This window comes from Eumetopias jubatus, unplaced genomic scaffold, assembly GCF_037043125.1.
Source record: "Eumetopias jubatus isolate StellerSeaLion01/CBP00866 unplaced genomic scaffold, mEumJub1_p1.0 scaffold_8, whole genome shotgun sequence".
NCBI lineage: Eukaryota > Metazoa > Chordata > Mammalia > Carnivora > Otariidae > Eumetopias > Eumetopias jubatus.
Genome location: NW_028274814.1, coordinates 23,754,143 through 23,780,794, shown reverse-complemented (window position 1 = coordinate 23,780,794; position 26,652 = coordinate 23,754,143). Strand labels below are relative to the sequence as shown.

General features: G+C 44.8%; 1 protein-coding gene and 1 pseudogene across 2 annotated transcripts in view; one reads left to right on the top strand and one right to left on the bottom strand.

Moving 5' to 3' along the window:
* CAMK1D (calcium/calmodulin dependent protein kinase ID) overlaps positions 1–26,652 on the top strand; it is a 428,166-nt gene that overhangs the window by 25,117 nt on the left and 376,397 nt on the right. The window lies entirely within an intron of this gene.
* Positions 1–26,652, bottom strand: part of LOC114217715 (peptidyl-prolyl cis-trans isomerase H-like) — a 140,561-nt pseudogene that overhangs the window by 6,952 nt on the left and 106,957 nt on the right.

The following is a 26,652-nucleotide window of genomic DNA, read 5'->3' as shown; positions in this document are numbered from 1 at the left end:
TTATCTAAAATATGTTTTAAAGCACAACTCAGTAATTAAAATACAACCCAATTGAAAATGGACAAGGGATCCAAATACACATTTCTGCAAAGAAGTGTACACATGACCAATAAGCACATGGAAAGATGCTCAACATTGTAAGCCAACGCGGAAGTGCAGATCAAAACCACAGGGAGATATCACTTCATGCCCCCTGGGTTGAGTATAATAAAAAGATGGGTAATAACAAGTGTTGGTGAAGGAGACATTACTGGTGACAGTGTAAAATGGTGCAGCTGCTTTGGAAAACAGTCTGGCAGTTCTTTAAGCGGTTAAAATACAGTTACTATGTAAGCCAACAATTCTGCTCCTAGATATATACCCAAGAGAACTGCAAATATGTGTCCACACAATAACTTTCACGTGGATGTTCAGGGCAGCCTTATTCATACTAGCCCCAAAGAGGAGACAACTTAAGTGTTCATCAACTGATAATGCATAAACAAATGAAGTATATCCATACAAAGGTATAATATTTAGCCATAAAAAGGAATGAAGTAGTGATACATACTACAGTATAGTTGAACCTCGAAAACATCAGGGTAAATGAAAGAAGCCAGTCACCAAAAACCACATAGTGTGTTATTCCATTTATATGAAATGTCAGAATAGACAAATCCGTGAAGATGGAAAGCAGATTAGTGGTCACCTAGCACTAGGGGAGGGCTTGAGGGGATGGAGAGAAGGACTGCCGAAAGGTGCCCGTTTTTTGGTGGGGAGATGATGAACATGTCACAAAATAGATTATGGCAGTCCTTGCACGTACTATAAATATACTGAAACCACTGAATTGCACACTTTAAATCAGTGGATTGCAAATTATATCTCCATAAAGCTTTTATGGGAAAAAGGAAATCTGTTTCTCTCTCTCTCCATCCACTCGTATTTCCTATAGTAATTGATGGTTGGAAACAACTCATTTAATAATATTTATAAAATATTCTAAAATATGGCTTTAACTCATGATGCAGAATCCTATTTTAGGGCATGGGTAAATGACACACCATTTAATGTGAAACCTAAGTTATCAAATAACATGATCCCAATTTTGTGGAAGAACATTTATAATTATATGCCTAGGGAGAGGGCTAGAAGTATGTACATCAACTATAGTGATAGTAGTCACCTCTTGGGTGTTGAAATGAAAGATAACTTTAATTTTCTCCTTCTTGCCTTGCTGTATTTTCCAGATTTTTTTTAATGCTAATCCCTTATTAGTGATCAGAAAAAGAAATTTTATGTACAATTTACATATAAGAGACTGGTTTAAAATGTTTCTAAAATAATAAGGAACTAAGAAGATAACCTTACCTTCACATATTTTATTTTACAATTATTACTATTCTCAGAATAATGACATTCTTCCACATTTTGACACTCACTGTATACCTAATATAAAATAGCTAACTTTCACTGAGAGCTTAAAAAATATAATCTGTACATTAGACATCGTAAGCTTTTTTTTTTTTTTTTTTAAGATTTTATTTATTTGACAGAGAGAGAGGGAACACAAGCCGGGGGAGTAGGAGAGGGAGAAGCAGGCTTCCCGCCGAGCAGGGAGCCCGATGTGGGGCTCGATCCCAGGACCCTGGGATCATGACCCGAGCCGAAGGCAGACGCTTAACGACTGAGCCACCCAGGCGCCCAGACATCGTAAGCTTTTACTGTAAGTTAGCGGTATGTATCTTAAGCAGGTCATAATTGCTCCATCAATGCTAGCTATCTCTTTCGGAATGTTAGTTCCGAAATACCTTGTTCATCTCTAAAAAATTGGGCCATAACACTTCTCTTTCACCTGCCTCCCCACCCTCCTCTAGTAGCAAGTCGCTTTCCTGACTGGACGGTGAGGACATGGAGCCTCTAGGGCCAGGGAAGGAACCTCAGATGTGTCTTTCCTGAGCTTCGCGTCCTTTCTGCAAGCACCTGCCGCTTAGCATCTCTTGTGCAGCTAGTGTTCCGTGTGTGGCTCCAGGCAATACCTGGAGCAGTGATTCTCAGGAGATGTCCACTCTCCAGTGATGTCTGTATCCCGCGCCCCCTTCAGCGGTATTTTGTGAGACTGTTTTGGGGCACTGGGCTGTTTCCCCCTCCGCTTTGGGAGGAGGAGACTTCTAAGCCCTGGTTGACTATAGAATTTTTACCTGAGTCAGCCTGGAACTTAACGGTTTTTCTCACATTCAGCTTTTTCCCCTCAGACTCTGGCTTCTGGATCCTGTGTCTGCAAAGAAATGGTGTCAGGTAAAACTGGTTAAAAGCAGAGGAGAAGAAAGCCGTGGAATGTGCTGGTGTGCCTGTCTTTCCCAGGACATACTTGGGCACGCTCAGTGTTTGTGTCTCTGCTGTTAAAAGAGTTAAGAGAGCTTCCGATCGGCTGATTGCAGAGGGTAAAAGCAAAAGCGAGAGCACATCTCATTTAACGTGCCTCTTTAATTAATAAATTGTGAAAAAGGCGCCGTTGCAAGCCCTCTGAGGTATTCATAAGCAGCTCTGTGGTCGCCTGGGGCTAGAGGTTCCAACCGTTTTTCGGATAAACTGTGCAAACATGGAGGTTTGTCTGCTATGAAAAGAAAAACATCACAGCCTGAGGAAGTTGTGAGATATGGCATGAATGTGAGTGCATTACCCAGCTCCCGAGTCATGTCATGTTCTTCTAAAAACTCTGCTGTTGAAGGCAAATGCTTTATGAGCCTCGGAGAAAGGTGAGGCTGGTGATTCCAGTTGTGAAGACGATTTTTGTTAAATCTGCCTGATTTACGTCCCAGGGAGCTGCCGGAGATGCACCTGTGCTTCGTCGAAGATGCTTCTAGTCCCTGCGTTTTCACTGGGCATGACCTGCAAGACGCAAGCACGTCAGGTTAGAGAAGGGTCTTGTTATCCAGGTTCCAGGTGACTCACGGCATCACCTCCTGAGTTAGGGATGGTGTGAGGTTGTGAAGTGAGTTGAAGGGTTTGGGTGGATGGCCGGCCATTGCAGTGTGTCCCGGCTGTGTCTTTCATGTGGCTGTAAGCCCCTGGATGTGTGCTAGATTGCTGCTGTTGGGACAGGCTCTTTAGGATATCATGCACTCTGGAAACATCCTGCCTCGTCTCCCCGCGGGGAGCGTGGCCAGAGGCACCTTCCTCAAGCTTCCTGAGGGACGCAAAGCATGGGAGCAGGAGTGGGGCCAGCTCTGAACAGCGCCTCCAGGATGCCCTCCTGCAGCAAGCAGGCCCGAGTGGGAACGTGACCTAGTTGTGTGCCTCCCAGCACATTGGCACAATAACCAGACCTTCCTTCCTCCTCCCCTCACAGCAAGAATAATTCTGCTGAGCCTTTTGGAGGCCGGAGGGCCAGTTTTAGTAACGTGCCCTTTCCTGGCTGGCTCTCGTCCATTTATTTTGGATGAGTGTTAATGGCCGTGAGTTTGAAAGTTTTATTTTTAAGGAAACTGTCTCTCTTGACCCTGGTGTCCTTGTCAACTGTTATCTGTCTGAAGCCCCTTCCTTCTTGGGGAAAAGGCTGAGAACAAAGTGGTCACAGGATTGTCACCTGTGGTCTTCTTTTTTTTGATGTCTTCCATATGGATTTAGGCCAGGGGAGCCGGGGGTGGGGGGGTGGGGGTTGGTGAATTCAGTGTACATACCTGTAGTAGGTCTCCCAAAGCCCCAGTGAAAAGGTCACTTTCCCTGTAGGTCATTTTTGTGCTAGCCATGGGAGGCACTGCCCCACCCCCCCCCCCCCCCCCCCGGCCCCGGGAGCCCTGGCTCCACCGTGCAGGGTGACTAACTTTGGGAGGTGACTGGTGGTCCTGGATGGAATTTCCTTTTGAGTCATGGGTGTGACCAGTCGACTGCCCTGGCTGCTCTGGAGGAATGAATACGTGATGTTTATCCTATACTTGACCTTTTAGAAAGCACTTGCTTGGCATGGGCTGTTCATCTTCAAAGCCGATGCAGAATTTTTGCAGTCCTTCTGCTGGCGATTTGCACCAAGGGGCTGGAAAACTGCGAAGTGGTTCAGTCTCTGTTGTACTCCCTCGTGGAAGGGATTTCTCTGATGGGTAGACGTCTAGAGCTAGAAGGGATGATGTATATATATATATATACAGCTTATCCTCATGTTTTACAGAGAAAAAAGAAATCCTGGCACAGAAGGGTTCAGCGTGTTGCTCACGCCCACACAGCTAGTCAGGGACAGAATAGGACAGTGCAAGAGCAAAACCCAAGTAAAGAGAGCAAGGCCAGGGCCCAGAATGGCCCCCAGGGGCACTTCCGAAACTGTCTCCAGTCTCTCGGTTCCCCAAAGCTCGTGTTACGGGAGAGCAGGAGCTTCTAGTCTAATGTGTAAATGACACACAAGAAACAGAAGCCCAGAGGGGTGGAGGGACTTGCTCAAGGCCACACACCTAGTGGGTTACTGATCCTGGACTGAAATGCAGGTCCAGTTATGCCCACAAAGTGGTCCTTCTGGCCCACTAGATTCAAAACGTACTTAGGTCCAGGGTGCATGAGTATGGGAGGCTGGCTGTACGTTATCTTGACTTTATGAGTCACATTGATGGGATTCAGTTTGGGGCCACGAATGTGCTCAATGTCTGCCACTGAATGGGGGTGGGGGTGTGTGGGGTTCAAGCCGGTTCTAGGCGGCTCTAGAGCTGATGTGTCGAGCTACCACCCTCTTCTGCTAAGAGTGAGGAAACCTTTTTCTTGGGTCCTGGTATATTTAGGGATATAGGGGAAGATTTCACTTCCGTTTTAAGTCAGATGTCTGCCTGGATTCTTGTTATTCTCAATACAAAGTGAGTACTTTAAAGACAGTTGGGACCCTGGGGACAAGTTGTAGGTGTGCTTTCTTCAGACTAAATCGGGATCGTTATGTAAATGAGCTTTCCAGAGTACTGTTTTTGGGAATTCCTAAAGCAGTCTTCGGGGTGGTATCACACGTAATATGACTAATATGACGGCAACTTCACCCCAGCTGGGATCACCGGTTGCTTTTTGTATTCTTGAATCTTTTGCCAATTTTCCAGATGCTTTTGGAAATTCATGCTGACCGTTTTTTTTTTTTTCATTCCATTTTGAGTACTGAATATTTTCCTGTCACTACTTAAACTGGCATGAATAAAATATTCCTTTTCAGGATGATGATTTTCAAATTTTTTTTTTAAAGAAAAACAAAACACCCCAGTTGGTTAAATTTGTGAGGCCTGCGAAAATATCTTTACAATGTGACTGGGTGAATTTGGGAACAGGAATTGTCTTTCTAGAGGCCACATAGTGTCAAGTAGGGTGTTTCCTGGTAGTAGGGGTACTGGAACAAGCCAGTAGAAAATAGGTAACTTTGAATGAGTGGAACCGAATCATTCAGGACTCTAAGAATAGAGTTGTCCCCTCAGAACCAGCTGGATATCTGTACTCAACGTATGGGATAGGTTATTGTCATTAACAACAACAGAGGTGAAAATGAGGAATGATTAAAAATAATACAGAGTCGGGGCACCTGGGTGGCTCAGTCAGTTAAGTGTCTGACTCTTGATTTTGGCTCAGGTCATGAACTCAGGGTGGTGGGATCGAGCCCCCTTTTGGGCTCTGCTTTGGTCGTGGAGCCTGCTTGGGATTCTCTGTCTCCCTCTGCCCCCCCCCCCGCAATAATAATATAAAGAGTAAGTGTAAACTATTCCATTCATCTCTTCCTTCATTTGATAAATTGTTGTTTAGCTCCTGCTAAGTGTAAGGCCTTGTGCTAGGTTTTTGGAGAAACACAGAAATATGCACTCAAGGAACTTAGAGTGTCAGGAGAAAGAAAACCGAGAAGCCTAATAACTATAATAAAGTTTAGAGAAGTAATAAATTCCATAAGAAAGGGCAGGTGAAGAGAACTTCAACCAAGCATTTTGCATATATTATCTCCATTTATCCTCATAACCACAGTGAGATAGGTTCAGAGATTTAAATTTTCTGGCCCAGAGACATTCAGCTAGTAAGTGGCAGGGCTGGGACTCTGACTCCTGACAAGACACTCCTCTGCCTTCCCCAAGCAGGGATGAGTGCTCTGTTGAGTTCAGAAGAGGAGATAATAATTCTGCCTGGTCCGGAGATGTGATGGGAGTGTTAGAGCATTAGCCAAACCTCGAGCGTGGGGGGGATGTCCAGCTTTGGAGGCGGGAACCCGAGGCATTGCCGTGGGGATGGTGGGATGGACGTAAAGGGTGAGGTTCAGTTCTCTGGTCATGAAGGAAATCAGTAGGAAATAAGGTTATAAAGGTAGGTAAGGGGTCAGATCGTGAGTTTTGAAGTCTAGGCAAAATTCTTCTTAATTTTAGCTGATGATACAAGCTGTTCAAATATTCAGGTGATACTAGCTATAATATAATATAATATAATATAATATAATATAATATAATGGTCTAAAATTAGAATATTCTAAACCGACCTTGGTGTCTGGGGTAGGCGGATTGGGTGGGAGGGCCTTCAGGCCAACAGGAGAGCGGGCAGGTCGGTGTGGTGGGGTCCCAGCGAGGGGGCTGAGCTGGTGTGGTGAGGGAGCAGTGGAGGGGGAAGGGGGCGGGGCCTAGTGGCCTTCTCACCTGGGAGCTGGGAGAAGTGGGGTCAGGTGTTGGCGCTGCCCCGGTGGGTTCCCCTTGCGGCACGGTGCTCCTCCAGTCTGACTCGGGTGTAATTTGTAGTTGCTTCTTGATGGGAGATAAAACGGTTATATAGTTTTATTTAAACACACAGTGCTTTGTGGCACGTTTTGTTCTAAGTACTTTACAACTCACTCGTTGACTCTTCATGACTACCCCACAAGGCAGGCTGTGATTATTATTCCCAATTTACAGATGAGACAATGAAGGCTGGCTCCAGGACCTGTACTCTTAACCATTACTTTGGTGTTAACAGTACATTTGATATTCAAATTTTAGTGTATTTCCCTGAATCCCGACTCACTTCCCTTCCTAAAATAAAACAGTCATTAGTATCCACTGGATATGAGATCCACATAGTAGAAGCATCCAGAATGAGAGTTGTCATGAGGGTTGTTACACGACATTGGATGGGAATTGCTGAACCAGGAGAATGAGAGCTTGTTGGAGTGAGGAGGACCATGAAAGTGATGATTTGCTCACGAAATTCCGGCCCCGTCTCCTCGGCACACAGGTAGGGAGAGAGACGCAGGGCCTGCTATCTAGTGTGGTTGGGAATGTTCTGTTGCATTTGGGCAAAGCTGGCTTTTCAGCACTGGGGAGCTACGTCTTGGGCTCCTTAGATGGAAGCCGCAGTGGACTTTCGTGGGGAAGAGATGCAGGAGGCCAGCACCACAGTCCCAGGAGCTATGTGGCTTCAGGGGCTCCTCCTCCCACGGCTGATGTCCCCTCTTCTTTTTCTGTATCTTCATTGTCTGCCTCTGTTCCTCTTGTGGGTTTAAGAACTTTGGGAACTGTTGCACAAATTGTCATTTTTCTGATGAGTGCTATGGAGACTTTTTCAGTATTAAAGCTTACATCACGACAGTGTGTTCAAATTCTGGGTCCCTAAATCAGAATTTCCATAACCATCTCCTATGTAATCTCCTTTTTGCTGCCAGTGGGGGAAAAAACAAGAGCAGTTCTCCATCGGAGAAAACTCCTTTTCTTAGCAGCTCCTTGTGGGGTGAGGGCTCTGTGGACAGAGTCTCCCCACTGTTCTAGTTTCTTAGCTCTACTCATCCAGGCCTTACCTGAGCATATCCTTGACATTGTTTTAAAGAAGCACTTAAAATCTTGCTTGAGTTCAGGGCAACAGTTGTGTTCCTTGCTCCCTTCATTGGTCCCTCTGGTCTGTGGCTGTCCTGCCGCTGTGGCTGACTTGGCTCAGAAGTTCAAGACCCCCTCGGGCTCCCTGTTGGGCACGGCCCACAAGGGCGGGCTGCTTGCTTAGTGTATTGGAGTCCTGCTGCGTGCTCTTCCTGAGATTCGGTTTTTTAAGTCAAGCGTCATCCCCGGGAATTGAATTAGAGGGCCTAGGAAGAAGCAGGTTTTATGCAACATCTCCGCGTTTGGCCTGCAGCTGTGTTTGTGTGATCTTAAAACAATTTCTCTCTCATCTCCACTGTGCCCCATCGGCTGACCCAGCTCATCTGCCACCATCGGTAATCTCCGTTTTAATTAATCTTTCAAAGAAACAGATTAAGTTGATTGCTTTACAAGCTGAGTTTTGGTGTATGTACCTTTCAGCTGCCTTCCAGAAGTGATTAAAAGAAGAATTTTTATATGAGGTTTTATGCCCAGTTAAGATTATTTTTGGATCTTGTCTCAATGGTTTATTTCCATCATGTGCCTGTTTTTAACAGAGAACTGAAAATGAGGAGCGGGGCTGGGTTTTGTCTCCCTGTGGGTGTTCTTTGCGTTCAGACATCCTGCCGTGATCTTTGCTCCAGGCTGCCTGGTTGGCCATCTTCCAAGGAGCCTTCCCCAGGTAGCCTTGCTTAGTCACTGGCATTGAAGTTACACCTTGTGCTAGTTATTCAGGACGCTTCTAGTCCTGCCTTGTCTCCCCCCACTAAGCTTTCACAAATAAACCATCTATTCCTAAACCCACTCAAGCCAAGTTTCCATGGATGCCCTACCTAGGATCTAACTAGCACTGCATTTAACAGATGGTATTGCCAAAGGTTATCTATCTGTCATTTGTTTTCCTTGAGGGCAATTATTTCTGCCATCTTTGTGTCCCCAGGACCCAGGATAGTGTCTGGAACAACTGGGAGGTGTTCAGTGAGCACTTTTTGAATGAGGGGCTCTCCTATCAGCATATGGAAAAGTTGACAGAGGATGGTAACTGTTGCTCAGAGTCAACGTAGAAACAATATTGGCCTGTAGATGTGTTTTGTTTGGCCTGCACACTGCTTAAAAAAATTTCTGAACCCACATAGAATGAAAAGGTAAACTGTACATAGAAAATCCAGTTTTCCAGCTTCTCTTGCAGAATGTTAAGACTAGGGTGGAACTGAAAGGTGAACTTGCCTTGGAGGGGCCTGCATTCTGCCTTTTGCTCACCTAATCCCTAAAGTGGTTTTGTAAAGCCATCTATCCCCTCACACGCTTTGTGTTGATAGCTAACATTTTTCATCATAATTGAAGAGTTGCAAAGGATGTTATTTCTAGCTTATTGTAAATATCGACATCATCATTCTTTTAAATATAACCAGTGGAATCTAAACACCACAGAGACTTGATACCCATCATCACCATTTAAAAAGCACTTGAATTGGCTCGTCTTTAACCATTGGAATTTCTACCTCATTCTCTTTTTTTCTCCAAATTCATATTCTATCCCACAGAATGTTGTTGTCCTTGGGTATTATATTCGTCCTTGCAAAAATCTGTATCTACATTTAAATTAAATTTCCTATGGCTGTAATGGTCTAAAAATTGAAAAGTTCTTGTATTAACTTATTGTGGTTGATTACCATTATACATTTGAACAAATCCTAAATATATTACAGATTTAGCTAACTATACTCACAAGAGAACACCAAATTTGCTTGGAAACACACCTCCTAAGGAAATGCATAGAGTCCTATGTGTTTTTGCAATTGTTTTCTGTATCCAAGGATGAATATTACTTATCGCTGAGTAAGAAAGTTCAGCATCAGTTCATTCCTGTTTTTTTTTTGCGGTTTAACAGATGTAAGCACAAAGAAACCATATAAAACCAAATAAGTATATGGGACTGGGAGTTGTTAGAGCAGTCCTGCCTTTTGTGAAACTGTTTTTGAGTGATATGCTGCAGTTGCTACTCTTAGTTCCTTCCTTTTCAGAAGCTAGGGAGCAGGCCCCTCTGGGTGGTGTATTGGAATCATGGGGGTTGTGTGGGGTGCACGTGTCTCTCCCAGGCTCATGCCTGGGGCCATGAGCAGAGCGGTGAAAAATTTGTCCCCGAATGCACATGTTCCCAGCTGAGGTTGACCGAGGCCACGTGCTGCCATCTCGTTTCAGCTCTCTCGCTGGAAACCAGAGTCCTTTCCATGGTCTGTTTAGTGCCATGTTTTTCACATTTTTGTGCTGTGTGTTCGTGATTTCACTGTTGCGAACGGCCCCGAAGCCCAGTGCTGAAGTGCTGGGTAGAGTTCCTGAATGAAAGAAGGCCAAGATGTCCCTTTAGGAGCAAACACATGTGCTAGACAAGCCTGTTCAAGCATGAGTTATGGTACTATTGGCTGTGTTTCACGTTAATGAACCAGAAGTATATATTAAAGAGCGTATCTTTACACAGAAACACACATAAATCAAGGTTATGTATGGATCGGTTGACAAAAATGCTGTGACCAGAGGCCCAAAGGAGCCCAGTGCTGTGTTTCCCCTAGGAGCAGTGGTTCAGTATCTGCAAATTCAACATGATTTTACAGGACGTGACTACTGTGAATCATGAGAATCACCATATGTACAGATAGTCCCCGACTCACAATTTTACAGCTTTATGATGGTGCAAACGTGATGCAGATTCAGTAGAAACTACTTGGGATTTTGAAGTTGGATCTTGTTCCGGGCTAGCGACACGCAGGCAGTCCTCTCTTGGATGCTGGGCAGTGAGCTGCAGATCCCAGGCAGCCAGCAATCACGAGGGCGGACGACCCATCCCGACAACCATTCTGTACCCATCACCGTTCTGTTCTTCTCAGGGCCGTCCTCAACACATGACACGGGACAGTCAACCCCTGATGATCAAATAGGCTTCGTGCAAGGTGATTTGCCCACCTGCCGGCTGATGGGAGTGTTGTGGGCACGTTTAAGTCAGGCCAGGCTAAGCCATGATGATCTGTAGGTTAGGTGTATTAAATGCATTTTCGTCTTACCTTATTTTCAGTTTAGAATGGGTTTATCGGGATGCAACCCCATGGTAAGGCGGAGAAGATCTGTCATTTGCATGTGGATATTACGGCTTTAGAAATTTAAGAATGAATTTCAGGGTAATGTCTAGGTAGGCAGGTTTTTCACTCAGAATATGAAGTATTTGATTTTATTTTTACAAGACAGTCTTTTAAAGCATGTCCCTAACAGGATGGCATTGATTCGTTGCATCTCTAGGGTTCATCGAAAGGGGTAATGTTCCAGTGCTGGTAGATGCCTCTGCTACTTGGACTTGGCCGTGAACTTGCGCTCATGGCGCACTTGATGTCTGAGTCAGACTGGGGGCCTAGTGAGGAGAACAGCATCTGAGTTACTCTTTTATTTTATTATTCGACTGAGGCTTCTGTGCCTGGAAGATAAAAGAGCTCAGAGAAGCCCGGAGTTGGGAAGCCGCACGGACCTCCTCGCTTACAATCAGAGTCCTCATTAATTCTCTGATTTCACACAGCTTCAACGATTTTTTTTTTTTAACAGCCACATGTCCCACAACCACTAATCCCGACTAAATAGTACATAAGATGTAATTGTTGTGGTTTTGAGAAATTTATCTTCTGAGGAATGGAGTGTATTTTAAGACATGACTTCATCTTTCTGGAATCCCCACTTGAGGGCTTCGCATTTCAGCTGACGGGGGCCCGCAACCTTCACCCGGGGTAGGACACAGGCCTCCGGGAAGTGTGTGCTCCTTATCGAATTCCCTTCTCCATCTGGGACCCATCTCTGGTCCAAGAACAACTTTTCTCTCCTTAACCTCTCCCCTTCAGGGGATGTCTTATAAGCTCAAATCAGATTCTAAGACTGGTTCTCACCTCAATAAATTATAAAGCCAATGGTTTTCTTTCCTTCCTATGTATGTAGTTTGATTCATGTTTATGTATTCAGTAGATATTACAGAGCCCCTACTTTGGGCCTGGGCCTGGGCCGGGTGCTAGAGGTGTAAAGACAGCCAGCCCTCAGCCCAGGGAAGCGGAGCCCACCTTCTGCTGGGAAGAAGAGTCCTTGCTATAGTGTGGAGACACTGCCAGGGGAGGTTCCTTGAGACGAGCCTCAGAAGGCTGTGGTCAGGGTGTCTCAGAGTTGGCCTGGGAGAGTCAAGGAAGGCTTCATAGATGAGGGGGTGCAGGGCCTGAGGCTTGAGGGCTGGGTAGGAGTTTACCAGCTGAGCAAGGGAGAGAGGGCTTCTGAGCAGATGGCCCCACTGTGGTCCTATGATCCAGAGGATGGAAGAGCACAGGGTCTGTTTGGGGGTTCAAGAATAGGGGAGTGGTGAGAGAAGAAGCTGGAAAGGGAGTTGGGGTTTCAAGGACTTTTTATGCCACACTTAGTTGTGTGGAATTTATCCTGAAGATGAGGGAATTGGAGAGGAAACATGATGAGCCTTTCCATGCATTTGAAAACCCAGCTTGGAGCTGTAGCGGGGAATTTTAAGACAGGTGTCAAGGAGACCAGCTAGATTGCTCTTGGATTCATGGAGGGGTTCTGGGGTAGAGGTGAAAGGTATGGGAACTGGCAGGGGTATGGGAAGATGGGACGGACAGACGGCATCCTGAAGTAGGTCAAGTTCAGTCTTTGGGATCATTTTAGATTTGGGACCATCCTAGAAGGAAGGGCTAAGAAGGGTTCATGCTTGGAGAGCTAAGTAAAAGATGGTGCCCTCTACTGAGAAGACACACAGGAGCAGGTCTGGGGGAGAAAGGTAAGGAGTTCTGAATGCATAGAGTTTCCTTGCGACCTCAGAGTGGAGATACCCAGCATACAGGTGAATAGATTCATCATTATGGCATAAATACAGCTCCAGGGTTATATCCCTGAGGCAAGGTTTTCTTTTGTTTTGTCTTATCTGCTTGTTTTTGCCTGCATTATCTACTTAAGTAATTTAGGACGGCAGAAAAAGAGCGTGGAGCAAAATAGGTCAAAGTACCTGGAAAGAAAGAAAAATCTCTGATGATATGGTCTGAACACCAGTGTGGGCACATGAAACCAGATGCACTGAAAGCCTGGGGCTGGTTTTCAAGTGACTTAGCACAAGCTGTCCCCTTCTTGCTACCCTGTGTTCACACCTGCCCTGTGGAATGGTGCAGTAGCTGAGGACTGGTGCAGGTGGACCTTGTTTATCCCGTCATGGGCGGGTTCACCCCTTGTGCAAGTCCCTGCTCTGTGTCTAAACATCTTTCTTGCATAGCGATGATAATAGAACCCACTTTGTTTGTGAGGATTAAACGAGATAATTGATGCTATTTCTTAGCCCAGTTCCTGGCAGAGTGAGCACTCAAAAAGATTATATCTCAAAATAATTACATGAACAGATCTTATATAATGACTCTAAATTCACAACCAAACATAAAACTGGAATTCAGGTTTGGTTTTCTAAGAGATTCATTTCTCATTTAGGCAAGGATGCGCCATAGAATCCCTGTAGAAAATCTTCGTGTCTTTAAAAATATTTGACCTGCAAACGTTCACCGTACTTTAAAATCATAGTCCATTATTCGTAATAATAATAATAATGAAATGATTCATTTACAAATATTTATAAATCTTCGTAAATGAAAAATTGAGATGAGAATAAACTATATTATATAATGCATTGAACACAGAAGTTTCTCCCCTACGTCATCTCAACTGCTTCTCTGGTATAGGCCTCACAGTTGAGGTGGCACATAGCTCTGATGTTACTGATGAATGATGCCAAGGCCAGGGAGCTCCAGGAGCATCACGTGGGTGATGGCATCGGGTCACCTGAAGAGCCTTTCCCGTGCTTTGGAAAGAAAAGGAGGAAAGAGAGAAGAAACGAATATCTAGTTGCTTGAGCTTTATGAAGAGGTAGAAATTGCTAATTGAGCAAATCCAGACCATCCCTTACTATCTTCAGACAATGTACAGTGGCACCTAATTCTTTTTGGAAATATGGCACCCCCTTATAAATAGATATGCTTTTAAAAAGTTGAAAAGCTATAAACAAGTGTCAGGAAGCCAAGGGAGAAAGCTGTTCGTTCCTGTTAATTATGTATTAAGGCTACACTAAGAATGGGTTATTCTTGGTATGAATAACTTCCTGTGAAAGAATCGTAGAACTTTAGAATACAAGGAACCTTAAGGATCACCTTTTTTTTATTGATTGATTCATTAGTTGCATACAACACCCAGTGCTCATGCCATCACGTGCCCTCCTTAATGCCCATCACCTGGTTACCCCGTCCCCCCACCCGCCTCCCTTCTGTAACCCGCAGCTTGGTTCCCGGAGTCCAGAGTCTCTCCTGGTTTGTCTCTCTCTCTGATGTCTTCCCATTCAGTTTTCCCTCCCTTCCCCTGTGGCCCTCCCTGCTATTCCTTATGTTCCACATATGAGTGATACCATATGATTATTGACTTCCTCTGCTTGACTTACTTCACTCAGCATAATCCCCTCCAGTTCCATCCATGTCGTTGCAAATGGTGGGTATTCATCCTTTCTGGTGGCTGAGTAATATTCCATTGTATATATGAGCCACATCTTCTTTAAGGGATCACCTTTTAATCACAAGGAACAAGGAAACTCTGTTTTTGAAGTGCTAATACATTTCCTTTATATTTTTATGAGTAAAGGACAGACCTAGCTGCCGGTGAGGGCTTCTCCTCCCTGAGCTCTCACCAAGGTCACTGTCCGTTGAGTTGACATAATTCTGGTCCAAAGTAAATATGTTTTAGCCTGTGCCATCCAACTGTGGGTAAATGGGTGGTTTCTGTGGGGCCTTTCGAAAAACTGAAAATAGCCCTGGTGTGTTCACTACTCCCTTTGGGGACGTCCACAGCTGCTTGCAGTCCAGCCAGCTCATTTTGTAGACCTCAAGACTTTAGATCACTTGCTCAGGTCAGAAACATGGGGCCTTTGTAAGGTCATACATTATATCCAGTGCAGACAGAGCTTGAGGGAACCTTGGGGCTGACCTGTGATGTCTCTGTAGAAGTGGCAACCAGAGAGCTGTGTGCTCCAGGCCATTTGTATGTTCAGTAGGAACTGGCGCTGCATCTCTACTGCTGGTTGGCTTACAGCATCTGTGTATTGACTTGCATGGCCACTGCCCTAAGCAGCTACCTGAAAAAATTAGTCACAGTTTGCCAGGCAGAAACACAGAACAATTAACACCTGCAATTGGCCCCTGCACCCCTGTCATGTCAGAACCCCTCGTAAAACCTCATTTATCGAGACCTCCGTACCTTTGGAGTGCCAAGTAAAAACCCACAGGGGTAGGCCGGAGTTTGTTCAAGCCCGTATCTACGAGAAAGGAGTTTGCTAAGCAAATGAATTGTATCAACACGGACGCAGTCGTGTTGTTTTAACAACTTAGCTTTAATATTTGCACACGTTCAAGTGTTCGCTTTAAGTAACTCTTACCAGGACCGGGGAGACTCCTGTTAGCCATGCTTGGCTGGTTTTTAAAAAGTTGTTTATGAACTTCAAAGCATTTAAATTACATTTCTCTATGTATGTTTGAAGATCAGTGGGGATAGGGCATGTGACAAGTGTCTGACTTATTTGTATAGAGCCAGCAAGAGGAGCTGGCTCAGAGGGTTGCTCAGTGCTTAGTTGTCAAAGGTATAATTGAATGTGTGAATAAATACACTGACACTGGGATTGTGGTCTAACCAGTTGGAAAGAAGTAATACATTTTGTTTCTCAATGGCAGGCGTTATTGGTACTGTGGCCAAGATGATTCTTCCCAGCTGAGCACTGCCCGGTGCATCTCCAGACATTCGGCCTCCCTGACTCCCATCCGCTAAAGAGCAGGAGTGTCCACCCCGCTGAGATAGACCACCGAGCCCCACTTGCTTCCAGATACCCCTGGGGGAGCAGTGCCATCCCTAGTTAGGGACCACCACTGCCTCCCATCCCCCAAACACCAAAATAAATTACAGATATTAGAAAGTTAAATGTAAAAAAGAAATAATAAAGTAACTGGAAGAAAATAGAAGTTAATATCTGACAAAAAGATGTTAAAAATTTAATCTATTGGGTTCTCTGCAAAATCATGCTTTCTGATTCTACCTGGGCCACCTCCCACCTCTGCTGTGTCATGTTTTTGCCTCGAGCTGCCTGTTAGATTTTCTCATGGACTATTCCAGCCCTTTCTCATCCTGCTTGTTCTTGATTTTCTCTGCCTCTTTCCAGGGTGCAGATTTGTTGTGACTTCATCTCTCCAAACCTTGGAATCCCTCCTTCTTTCTAAGGAAGACTTCTCCTCCAGGAGTCTCGCTGCCCTGACCTGCTGCCCTTTGGCCAGCCCCCTCATCTCTAGCATTTTCCATTTTGTCTTCTCTGTCTCTTTCCACACTGCCTGTAAACCTTCTCAGATGTCCTGAAATTCTAAAATAAATCTTTAACATCCATATTTCTGCACCACCATCTACTAGCCTATCTTGGTCCTTATATTCATGTCTAAACCCCTCTATAAATTCTCCTTAGCCTGGTGGAAAGGACGCGGGTCCTGCATTGAGCAGCCCAGGGTGGAATCCAATCTGTTCGGCCTCTCAGCCTGATGAGTTAAATGGGGATAGTGATGCCCACCATGGAAGGAAAGGTCACCGCGAGTGCTGGATCTAAAATGCAGGTAGGGTCATGTCACACCCCAGCTTAGAATCCTTCAGGAGCAGAAGATAGTAGGAAGGGAAAAATGAAGAGGGGGAAATCGGAGGGGAAGACGAACCATGAGAGACGATGGACTCTGAGAAACAAACGGAGGGTTCTAGAGGGGAGGGGGGTGGGGGGATGGGTTAGCCTGGTGATGGGTATTAAAGAGGGCACGTTCTGCGTGGAGCACTGGGTGTTATACGCAAACGATGAATCATGGAACAGTACATCAAAAACTAATGATGTGGGGCGCCTGGGTGGCTCAGATGGTTAAGCGTCTGCCTTCGGCTCAGGTCATGATCGCAGGGTCCTGGGATCGAGCCCCGCATCGGGCTCCCTGCTCAGCGGGAAGCCTGCCTCTCCCTCTCCCTCTGCCTCTCTCCCTGCTCCTGCTTTCTCTTCTCTCTGTATCTCTGTGTCTCAAATGAATAAATAAAATCCTTAAAAAAAAAAAAACTAATGATGTATTGTATGGTGACTAACATAACATAATAAAAAATGAAATACATATATAAAATGTTTGTGTAAGGAAAAGACTAGAATAATATACACTATTTTTATTGGCTACTTCTGTGTAATGGGATTAATCAGTGATTTTCATTTTTTCAATGTTTTCCAGAATATTTGAAATAAACCTGAGTAATGGCTAGCACATTTTATATTTATTATTTAAAAATTTTTCAAAGAATAAAAAGAATTCTCAGAAAGAAAGAAAAAAAAAAAAGAATCCTCAGGAGCTTGCCATTGCCAGAGCAAATCATACAAGTCCTTGCTTCTTTTGCACATTTCCTTTTCTCAGCATTGCCTCCCTCCAGCTTCACATTTCCTTCCCACTGAACTGTTGATGGCACCACCATCATCCCTGCCCTCTCCCCCAGCCCTGTCTGCTTTGCTGTTGCCTGCCTGGGTCTTTTCTGACCGTTGTCTGCCTCCAGCTCCCTCCTCCCCCCCCCCCCCCCCCCCGCGGTTGACTCCTGCTCATCTTGCAGTAAGCCCCTCCCCCCTCAGTCTATCACTGCACCCGTACATTACATCACAGTCGGCTGTGGTGGTATCAGGCTCCTCCCGCCAGACTGTGAATAGCCTAAGGGCAAGGAAGAGGCCCCTTTGGGAGACGTCAAGGGGTTGATGAAGAAATCTTTGGTTGAATGAATATCCAGTCTGGGAGGAGGTTTGGACCCATCAGTTCCAGCTATGATGGAGGTTGTCGTACGTCGTGCAAATAGGCGATTTTCTTGAGCATTTTACGGCGGTCATGGTCTAAATGCTTTTCCCCAAACAAATCTTCTGGGGAAAATAAAAACAGAATTCTTTCCTAGGGACATGGTTTGCTGACTCTCTAAATTTCTCATGCCCTGTCTGAAACACCAGAGCCACTATTCCAGGTGTGCGCATGGCACGGTTGCCTTCCTTTGCCTGTGGAAGCCTTTGGACCAAAGATGGGTGCCCTGTCAGACCTTCCTCCTGAGAATTGTTCACATTCTGTGTAGACGGCAGGGGGCCGGGCTCCGGTTCAGGTGGGCGTGGCATGCAGTGACGTGGGGAAGCGTGGGTGACTCAGGAGCCGAGGTGGGTGAGGGGCTCTCTTTCGTGACTCAGTGGTCACACGCAGTCCCTGTTCAGTGGTGTTCTCAGCCACTGGTTTTCTCCCGTGCGCATTCTTCTCAGGTCATACAGGTTGTTTTTCTCTTGTATGGTTTTTATCCCTTTCTTGCCTTTTCCATTCCTTATTGACTTACTTCGTTTACTCATTTATAGATAAATATTCAGGACCTTTCGTGGGCAGGCACAGGGGAGACAAATGAGTAAGGCCCCCATGGCCCTGCCTCTGTGTACTTGGTCCCTACATTCGTGGGTGGGAGGAGAAACAGGATGTAGGGTAGGAATGTGTACACAAAGAAGTAAAACAGTTACACTCGTGGTGGATGTTGTGATAGAGAATAAAGGGAGGCAAGAGGGAATGCTATTTTACGTGGGGTGATCAGGAAGCTCTTACACCACTCGAGATCTTTTTTTTGTTTTCAACAATCCTATTGAGGTATAAATACAATTCAGAGGCCATACAATTCATCCATTTAAAGTGTACTATTCACTGGTTTTTACTATATTATTCTCTGTGAATTGTGGATCTATAGATTTATATCTCCCAAAGTTGGCCATTTTAACCATTTTTAAATGTACAATTCAGCGGCAGTAATTACATTCACAATGTCATGCAGCCATCACCACTATTTCCAAAACTTTTTCATCATCCCAAACAGAAACTCTGTAACCATTAAGCAATAACTCCCCAGTACCTCCTCTTCCAGCCCCTGCTCACCTCTCATCTACTCGATGTCTCAGTGAATTTGCCTGTTCTATGTACTTCACATTAGTGAAGGCATACAGTATTTGTCCTTTTGTGTCTGACTTATTTCACTCAGCATGATATCATCAAGTTTCATCCATGTGGTAGCAGGTGTCAGAACTTTTCCTTTTTACGGCTGCATGATGTTCTTTTGTAAGTATACACCACATTTCATTTATCCATGTCACTGGAAATCTTGATACATGCTTTGTATTTTTTTTTTATTTTTTATTTTTCATGCTTTGTATTTTCTTAGGGCTTCCCCATAATTCTCAACAGATCAATTTGCCTGCCATATTGCTAGCAAATATTTCATGATTGCATTGATTAACAATTTCCAGCAAGGTGATGGTAGTGACGAGTCAGAAATGCCATTTCCTGGTGTGAATGTGTGTAACTGTGTGCATTTTTTTTGTTTTTACTATGTGCATTTTCTCGAGTGTGTGTATTTCTGTCTCTCTCTCTTTTTTTTTTTTAAAGATTTTATTTATTTATTTGACAGAGAGAGAGACAGCGAGAGAGGGAACACAAGCAGGGGGAGTGGGAGAGGGAGAAGCAGGCTTCCCGCAGAGCAGGGAGCCCAATGTGGGGCTCCATCCCAGGACCCTGGGGTCATGACCTGAGCCGAAGGTAGTCGCTTAACCAACTGAGCCACCCAGGTGCCCCTCTGTGTCTCTTATAAGTGAGTCATCCAGTTAATAAACATGTCCAGGGAAGATAATAGGAGGGGCCAGGTTGGAATTGCAAGAACTTGGAGCAATTCACCCTACTCCCTGCTCCAGAGGTATTTAAAAGAAAAGCCAGTTCCTCTGAAGCTTAATATCATCCCAATTTACTCTTGCAGTCTGCTCAAAACAGATTTATATCTGTCTCCTTATAATAAATGTGTCTCGCAGGGCTGAAGAAACACAGGAAAAAAAAATGTACTTCTCTGGCAGGCTGCTCCCCAGGGAAAGTGAATTGATAAATCTTTTTTGTTGTTGGTTTCACAAACCAAAGGAGGACACCTCCAGTTCTGTAAGGCAGCGAGGCAAATATATAACGTGTTTGATGACAGATATTCGTTTTCTCCGACCGGAGCGACACACGTTTAATGGGTGGCTTAGATTCGAGACCTTAGGGACGGCCTGGGGTCTAGCCTTTGCTGAGTCTCAGTTTCACCTTGGAAGATATTCTTCCCTCTGCCTTTCTGCTGATTATTTTTAACCCATCTCTGCAGATCTCCTTCGGGCTCTTCCTCTTCTTGGGTTTGTACTCACTACCAAAGGTGGCAGAGCATAATGATTTGTTGCAGTGGCCACTGTGTGTCTCTGACATTTCTAGGATGCTCATGGTGAACCTTTGCTCTTCCCCTCCTTATCTGTGAAGTATGTGTTAAAAAATCCAGTGTGTTCATTCATTACTAAGCTCTGAGCTTTCCTCATGGGCCCCCCTGACACCGTCTCACTGAACGTTGACTCATGGAATATTTATTTGGGCCAGTCTGGGTGCTGAGTAACCATCCCTGGGACAAGATGACCTCGGCTAGCCCTCTGGGTCTTGTTTTCTTCCTCCATGGCCATATCTAAGCCTTGACTTACACACTGTGGGGTTTCGGGGAGAAAAACATTGTAAATGCATTCTAATTTGTAGTGATAGTCTAACCCGGCTTCTCCTGCTTATTGTTGATAACAGCTACAAAGCCAGGAAAGAAAATAATGACTCCTAAACAAAGGCTACAAGGTCTGCTGATGTCTTTTGATCAGTCTTGTTTGAGGTTTGAGTCCATCAGAGTGACGTTTGTTGAGAGAAGCAAAGTAGAAGACTTAGTCCAGGGGGCTAATCATGCAGCTATGTTCCTGCCCCGCCTGTTTAACAAAGTGTGCTGTAAATGACCCTCCTTTGCTGGTCAGTGGGCTGAGCTTGTGGCATTAGGGGCTCTGGATGCCATGACCAGAGCGGACGCGGACTGTTTCCCCCCAACTGCTCTGACACCCTGACACATTTGCGGCTCCTCTTCACGGCCACTAGAGAAAGAAAGGTCAAACGGTGTCTATTAAAAATGAAACCAATTGTAAGTTATAGCAAGATGCCTGGGATGAGTGTACCAGAAACAGTCCAGGGTAAAGTGGGGGTGTTCAGCACTGAATTTTCAGCCTCCTTTTTTTTTTTAATCTTTCCCTCAGATGAATCACTTGCTCATCTGTGTTTGGTCCTCCTGGGTTCTTTCTGTCTCTGGACCCTGGAAAGCGTTCATGAACGTCTTCTCACGGTTCTTTTCTACTTGACTCATGACAGGTCCTTGCCCGCCCTGGGTCGGGTCACAGGGGTGGGTTCTACCCACAGCACAGCGATGAGCAACACGTTTCCCCGAGAGCAGCTTCCTACATGGGAGTTGGGCCCCTTTTCCTCTCTGAGGGGCCTTGCGGTCTTGATGCTCCAGAGTCATGCCCACATCTCTTGGCAGGTGGGAGGTTTATTCAGGGGTTGGGGAGAAATGGCCCTCCTGCTTTGGCAGAGGTGAGGGCTGGCCTTGCTGGGGTGCAAAGGGACCCAGAAAAATCAAAGGAATCACGTGATTGTCCCAGGGATCCTCAAGACAGGCCGGCAGGGGACAGCAGGCAGGTCACTGGGGTGTGCCCAGGCTGCTCCCAAGACCTGCTGGGGAACTGCCGGAAACCTCTGCAGCATTCTGTGTGTGCCAGAAATCATGACAACACTCTCGGCCCCCTTGGGAAAGTATGAATTTGGGGATTGTATTGTGGTAAGCGGTCTTCTTGTGCTGGATCCCAAGGGAAAGAATGGAGGTCTGCTACTTTAAAAACCAAAAACTGTCAAGAGCAAGTATGAGATGCTCCAGGCGGCTCACGTGCCCTTGGCCAAACCTCAGGTTCCACATCTGCCCTATGGGGTGATCGTATCTGCCACTACACCAGCTTCATGGGACTGCTGGGTTGATCAAAATAAAAATGAAATCATGAATTTGAATGTTACCTTAACTTGTTACGTGGCATAAGTATGGTATGATGATAGTGCTGGTGGTGATGATGGGGACGCTGATGAGTCAGCCCGGAAGGTCATGGCACTGTGTGTTTGAGGAAGCTGCTGGTCATTTGCTGATGTTTATGGATCTTCAGTCCTTGCATGTGGGGTGGTTCTGATGTCAGATACTCTGTTGCATTGTCATACCATGTATTTCAGATCAAAACTGTGCCCTTGTTTGTTTGGAAAAAATATATTGTTTGCACAGAGTTTGGAGATGAGAAACTTAGGTCTGCCAGCCTTGAATCAGGCTCCCTGGATGTCCTTCCCAATGCTGAAATGCATATACTTTGAATTATACTATGGGTCTTTAAACTTTAACTGGCACCGGGATCCACCTGGCGGGCTTGTTTGATTCTAGGCTGCAGCCCCAGAGTTGCTTGGGGTTAGAGAGCTTGCCTCTCTGACAAGTTCCCAGACGATGCCAGCGCTGCCGGTCCGAGGCCCACTGCTCTGTACCATGGGGACCACTTTGTCTCGATGCTGGTTCATGACAAAGTTTTCCCTGGTGTGCAGGAAAAGGAGGAAAAAAATGTACCAGGTTTTCAGGAATCCAGAGGTATCAAATGGGAAAGGTAACCCTCCTTTTCCTTGAAATCTTGTCTTTCCTGTTTTCCGATGTTCAGTACCCTCCCTTTCATCATGTGATGGATACTGTACTGGTCCTTTGGATGTACCGACCTTAGAAAAGTTCGCAGGTGGGGACTCTAATTCCGTTCCTTGATTTTGGGGGAAAATTCTACAGCTCTCTGCAAACCAAAAGTCTGAGGACCATCATCTCATAAATGTGTGGTTTAGTTCTTTCATTGAAAACTTTTCTGCTTTTAAACAGGAGGTGGGGGGAGTGGGCCAGGTGAAGTACGAGATACTGTTTCTTAATTTGGCCAAGTCTTAAACTGTGTTATTTTCTGAAGATCATAATTGCCAAACCCTATGTCTGGAAGCAAACTCACTGTACCAAGAAGACCGCGGCCTGTGTACAGTGATACATATTAGTTGTGATAGTTGTTTTATTGGAAATCGTCTTTCCCCTCTGTGGCTTCAGAAGTGGCTGGAGAGAGTGAGAGCTACAAGGATCCTGGCTAGAGTTTTTTTATTGGACATTTTGTCTGTTGCGCCTTACTGTCTCATAGTTAGTGGGAGATGTTAAATTTTGTACAAACAGCTTGCATTTTGTGAACGTTTCACAGCTTTCTCAAGCCTCTCTATTTGAAAAAAAATCTAACACTGATGCCCACTTGTAGGCCTCTTTCTGGACGCATTCTGATGAGCTCTCACCATTATTTTGGAGTATTTTAGGCAAAGTGTTGAAGACAATTTAGCAACTTTTCCCATTAATTTGAATTTGGATAGTTTCCTTGAAAAATCCTCTTTCTTGGTCACAGTATCCCAGCATTTTGTGTCAATTTGTTGGATGCTTGATTACCTTAATTCTCTACTTGGCTTTGCCTGTGTAGATGTATTCTTAGTTGAGGCTTTTCAGATCTTGCTTGATGGCCAAATTCAGTTCACATTCAGGAAGTAAATTAGGGAGAATCAGTTTCTTTTTCTGTGCTCAAAAGGTTCCCTTTAATGTTCATTTTGAATTTCTATTGGAAAAAGAAATTTAGTTGACCCACTTTGATTTTCCCTTGTAAATCTGTCTTGTTTCCCTGTTGGATCACATTACCTCCCCAATTTATAGATTTCCCCCTGCCATGCTTGTCTGTCTCATTATAACCCGAGGACCACCTTCCCTAGCTTATTAACTTCCCTTTTGTTGAAGAATCGTGCCCCATGCTGCCCAAGCTTCTCTAGTCTGTTAATATCATTTGCAATACGTGTGATTTTTCCTTTCAAAAATAAAGTTACTTACTAAGTCAGCTAGTCGTTTATTTTAGTATCTGGAGTGTATGTTAGTAATACACATTTATTCTGTAAGTATTTATATTTTCTAAAAATTATTTCTTCTACGCATTACATGTCCATGACTATTTATCATGGACTTCTGCACATTTTGCTTCATTATTCTAAACTCAGTGCTGAGAAATAACCTCCTTGTTTGAGTAGATTGAAATCACAGTTATTTTGTCTTCTTTGAAAGATAGGCATTTGACTGCAGGGCAAAAGAATTTATTAATATACGATCGTGGGTGTTATTGTGGCAAGACTGGTGCAGTCGAGCAGAATAAAAGACAGTTTTGAAATTCAGTTTTAAAAATATTTGTTGGCTTTTAGTGTCTAAATAGTTTTTTCCTTAGGGAAATCCAGGATTGTCCCTTTAAAAAAATCGGTATTAAACATATTAAGGGAGAGGTCTCTGCAAATGTCATTGGAAATTGAAACATTTAGTTTGGATTTAACTTTTTATGGAATTATTCATGTAATGCATTTGCATTTGCTGAGATTTTGTATTATTAATAGAATAGACAAATCAGCATTTTGCGGTGTATGTAAGACTTTGCTTGTTTTTCCTGTCTTGATTGCTGGTTGCACATAAAATTCAGAGAAGGAAAAATTATGTAGCACAGAGAGGAAGGGTGTTGGTAGAATGACTCAAGGCTGCCAAGTCCTGTTTCTCCTTCTGTTACAGCCCTCTGGCTGGACGGCTTCGTCTCTAACCTGTCCGGGATGGGGCTCCATAATCCCAGCCCAGGACTCAGAGTGGCCCTGTGAGTAACCCCACAGAGTGTGCATTGGTATGCACACCATTGGATGGTAAAGGTGGAAAGGCTTTGTGTGCAGGCAGGAGTTGCTCTGAGGCAGGGATTTCACTGGGTGCCGGAGGGAAGATTCTGACTAGTACTTGGCAGTGGAAAGAGCTAGAAGCCATTGCCACACTCAGTGTCACAGTTTTTCCAGGGTGAGTGGGATTCTCTCTGCCGCCCTTTTGGCCCCGTTCCTTCCCTTCCCTTCCCTCCTTATGCCTTCATCCACCCCTGCTCCAGTGTCGCAGCTTTCTGGCCATGTTCTGCCAGAAATGAGCTTCACTGTGGGTGTGTCCCCGTGGTCTGTTGGTGGGCCCCCTAAAAGCCTGCCAGTGTGGAGATGCTGAGCCCGTGGACTTCTATGTGACAGTGACATTGTTGGGGCTCCATAGTGTGGGTCCTGGTTCATTGGCCTGATGTTGGGCAGGTGCTTAAGCTCTCGCAGCCTCTGTTTTCTCATCTGTGAAATGGGGATAGTAACAGCACTTGTCTTGCAGGACAGCCCATGGAAAGAGCTTATGAGCACAGTGCTGGCATAGAATAAGTTTTCAAAACGTAATAACTATTATTATTGCCTAAACAGGATGATGGACCATGACCTTCTGAATTTTCTTCTATTCTGTGTGTGTGTGTGTGTGTGTGTGTGTGAGAGAGAGAGAGACACACACACACAATAGCACAGCCACTTTACGGACTATGGGGGAATGTTGCAATGTCATCTCTTTGAAGAGAGCCAGGAATTTTGGGGGTGCCACCATGCCAGAGAAAACAGGTTCCAGAGAAGGAAAACAGAGGCGGGATCTCTTGCAGAACAGGAGGTGACAACAAGTTGTTTAGGGTGGCATTCAGCCAGGGGGATTGCTCAGAAGGTAGCCTGGGGGCCCTGGCTGGGGCGGAGGAAGAATTTGCTGGGGTTAGGGAAGTGGGGGTGGGGGCAGTTGGCCTGGGAGCCAGGGTTCAGCCACAGTGAACTGCAGGCCTCATGGCTCCTGCAGAAATGAGGCCTGGGCAGGCCCACAGCTGACCCCTCCTGATGAGTGTGAGAGGGAGTTGCCCAGAGATCTCTGACGTAGGGCCCCACTCCAACACTGCAATCAGATGGTCACTGGGCATCTGTTTTCTTTTAAAGAAACCTCTTCCAGCCACCTGGGCATTCCATGCTAACTGACACATAGCAAGATGAGCAGGAATGAAGAAGCATCCCCAGGGTGTCAGAGCAGAATATATTGCTTGGTGTCCAAAGCAATGTTTAAACCAGTCCTTACCTGCAGAGAGCTCTCCGTTTAGTGGGTCAGGTGACACAGAAATAAGTCATCAAAAGAAACCTGTGGTTACAATACTGGGGCGCCATATGGAGGATAAAACATTGACCAGCTGTTGACAGATTAGAGACACAGATGAACCCACGGTAGCACTAGAGAGGGACTCGCTTTCTTACTGACTCCTCCTAAATTATTATTATTATGCTCACTGGCTAAATTGCATTTGTCTAAGTTGCTAACACACTTACTATATAACTTTAAACCTGAATTTTTTCTTCCAATATTATACCTGGAGCAATTTACCATGAGTTATATAGTTGTTTGCAAATATGTTTTTCAATGACTTTTTAATATCTCCTTGTCTGGATGTGTCCTACTTATCCACTCTCCTATTGTTCAACATTTGGCTTTTCTTTTTTTTTTTACTATTGTACATAACATGTAGGGAACATCCTTGTCCATACATTTCTCTGCACAATCCTGAGTATTTTCTTTTTTTATCGCCTGGTTTCAATATAATTTTTTTCAGTGCTCCCTTTGGCAGCACGTATACTAAAATTGGTATCTTTTTTCAGCTTTATTGATGACAGATAAAGTGGGGAGGTATTTAAAATGTATATTGTGATGACTTGATGTATGTATACATTGTGAAAATCTTCCTCACTCCAGTTAATTATCACATCTATCACATATTTATATATTTTCTTTTCTTTTTTTTTAAATTTTATTTATTTATTTAACAGCAGCACAGCGAGAGAGGGAACACAAGCAGTGGGAGTGGGAGAGGGAGAAGCAGGCTTCCTGCTGAGCAGGGAGCCTGATG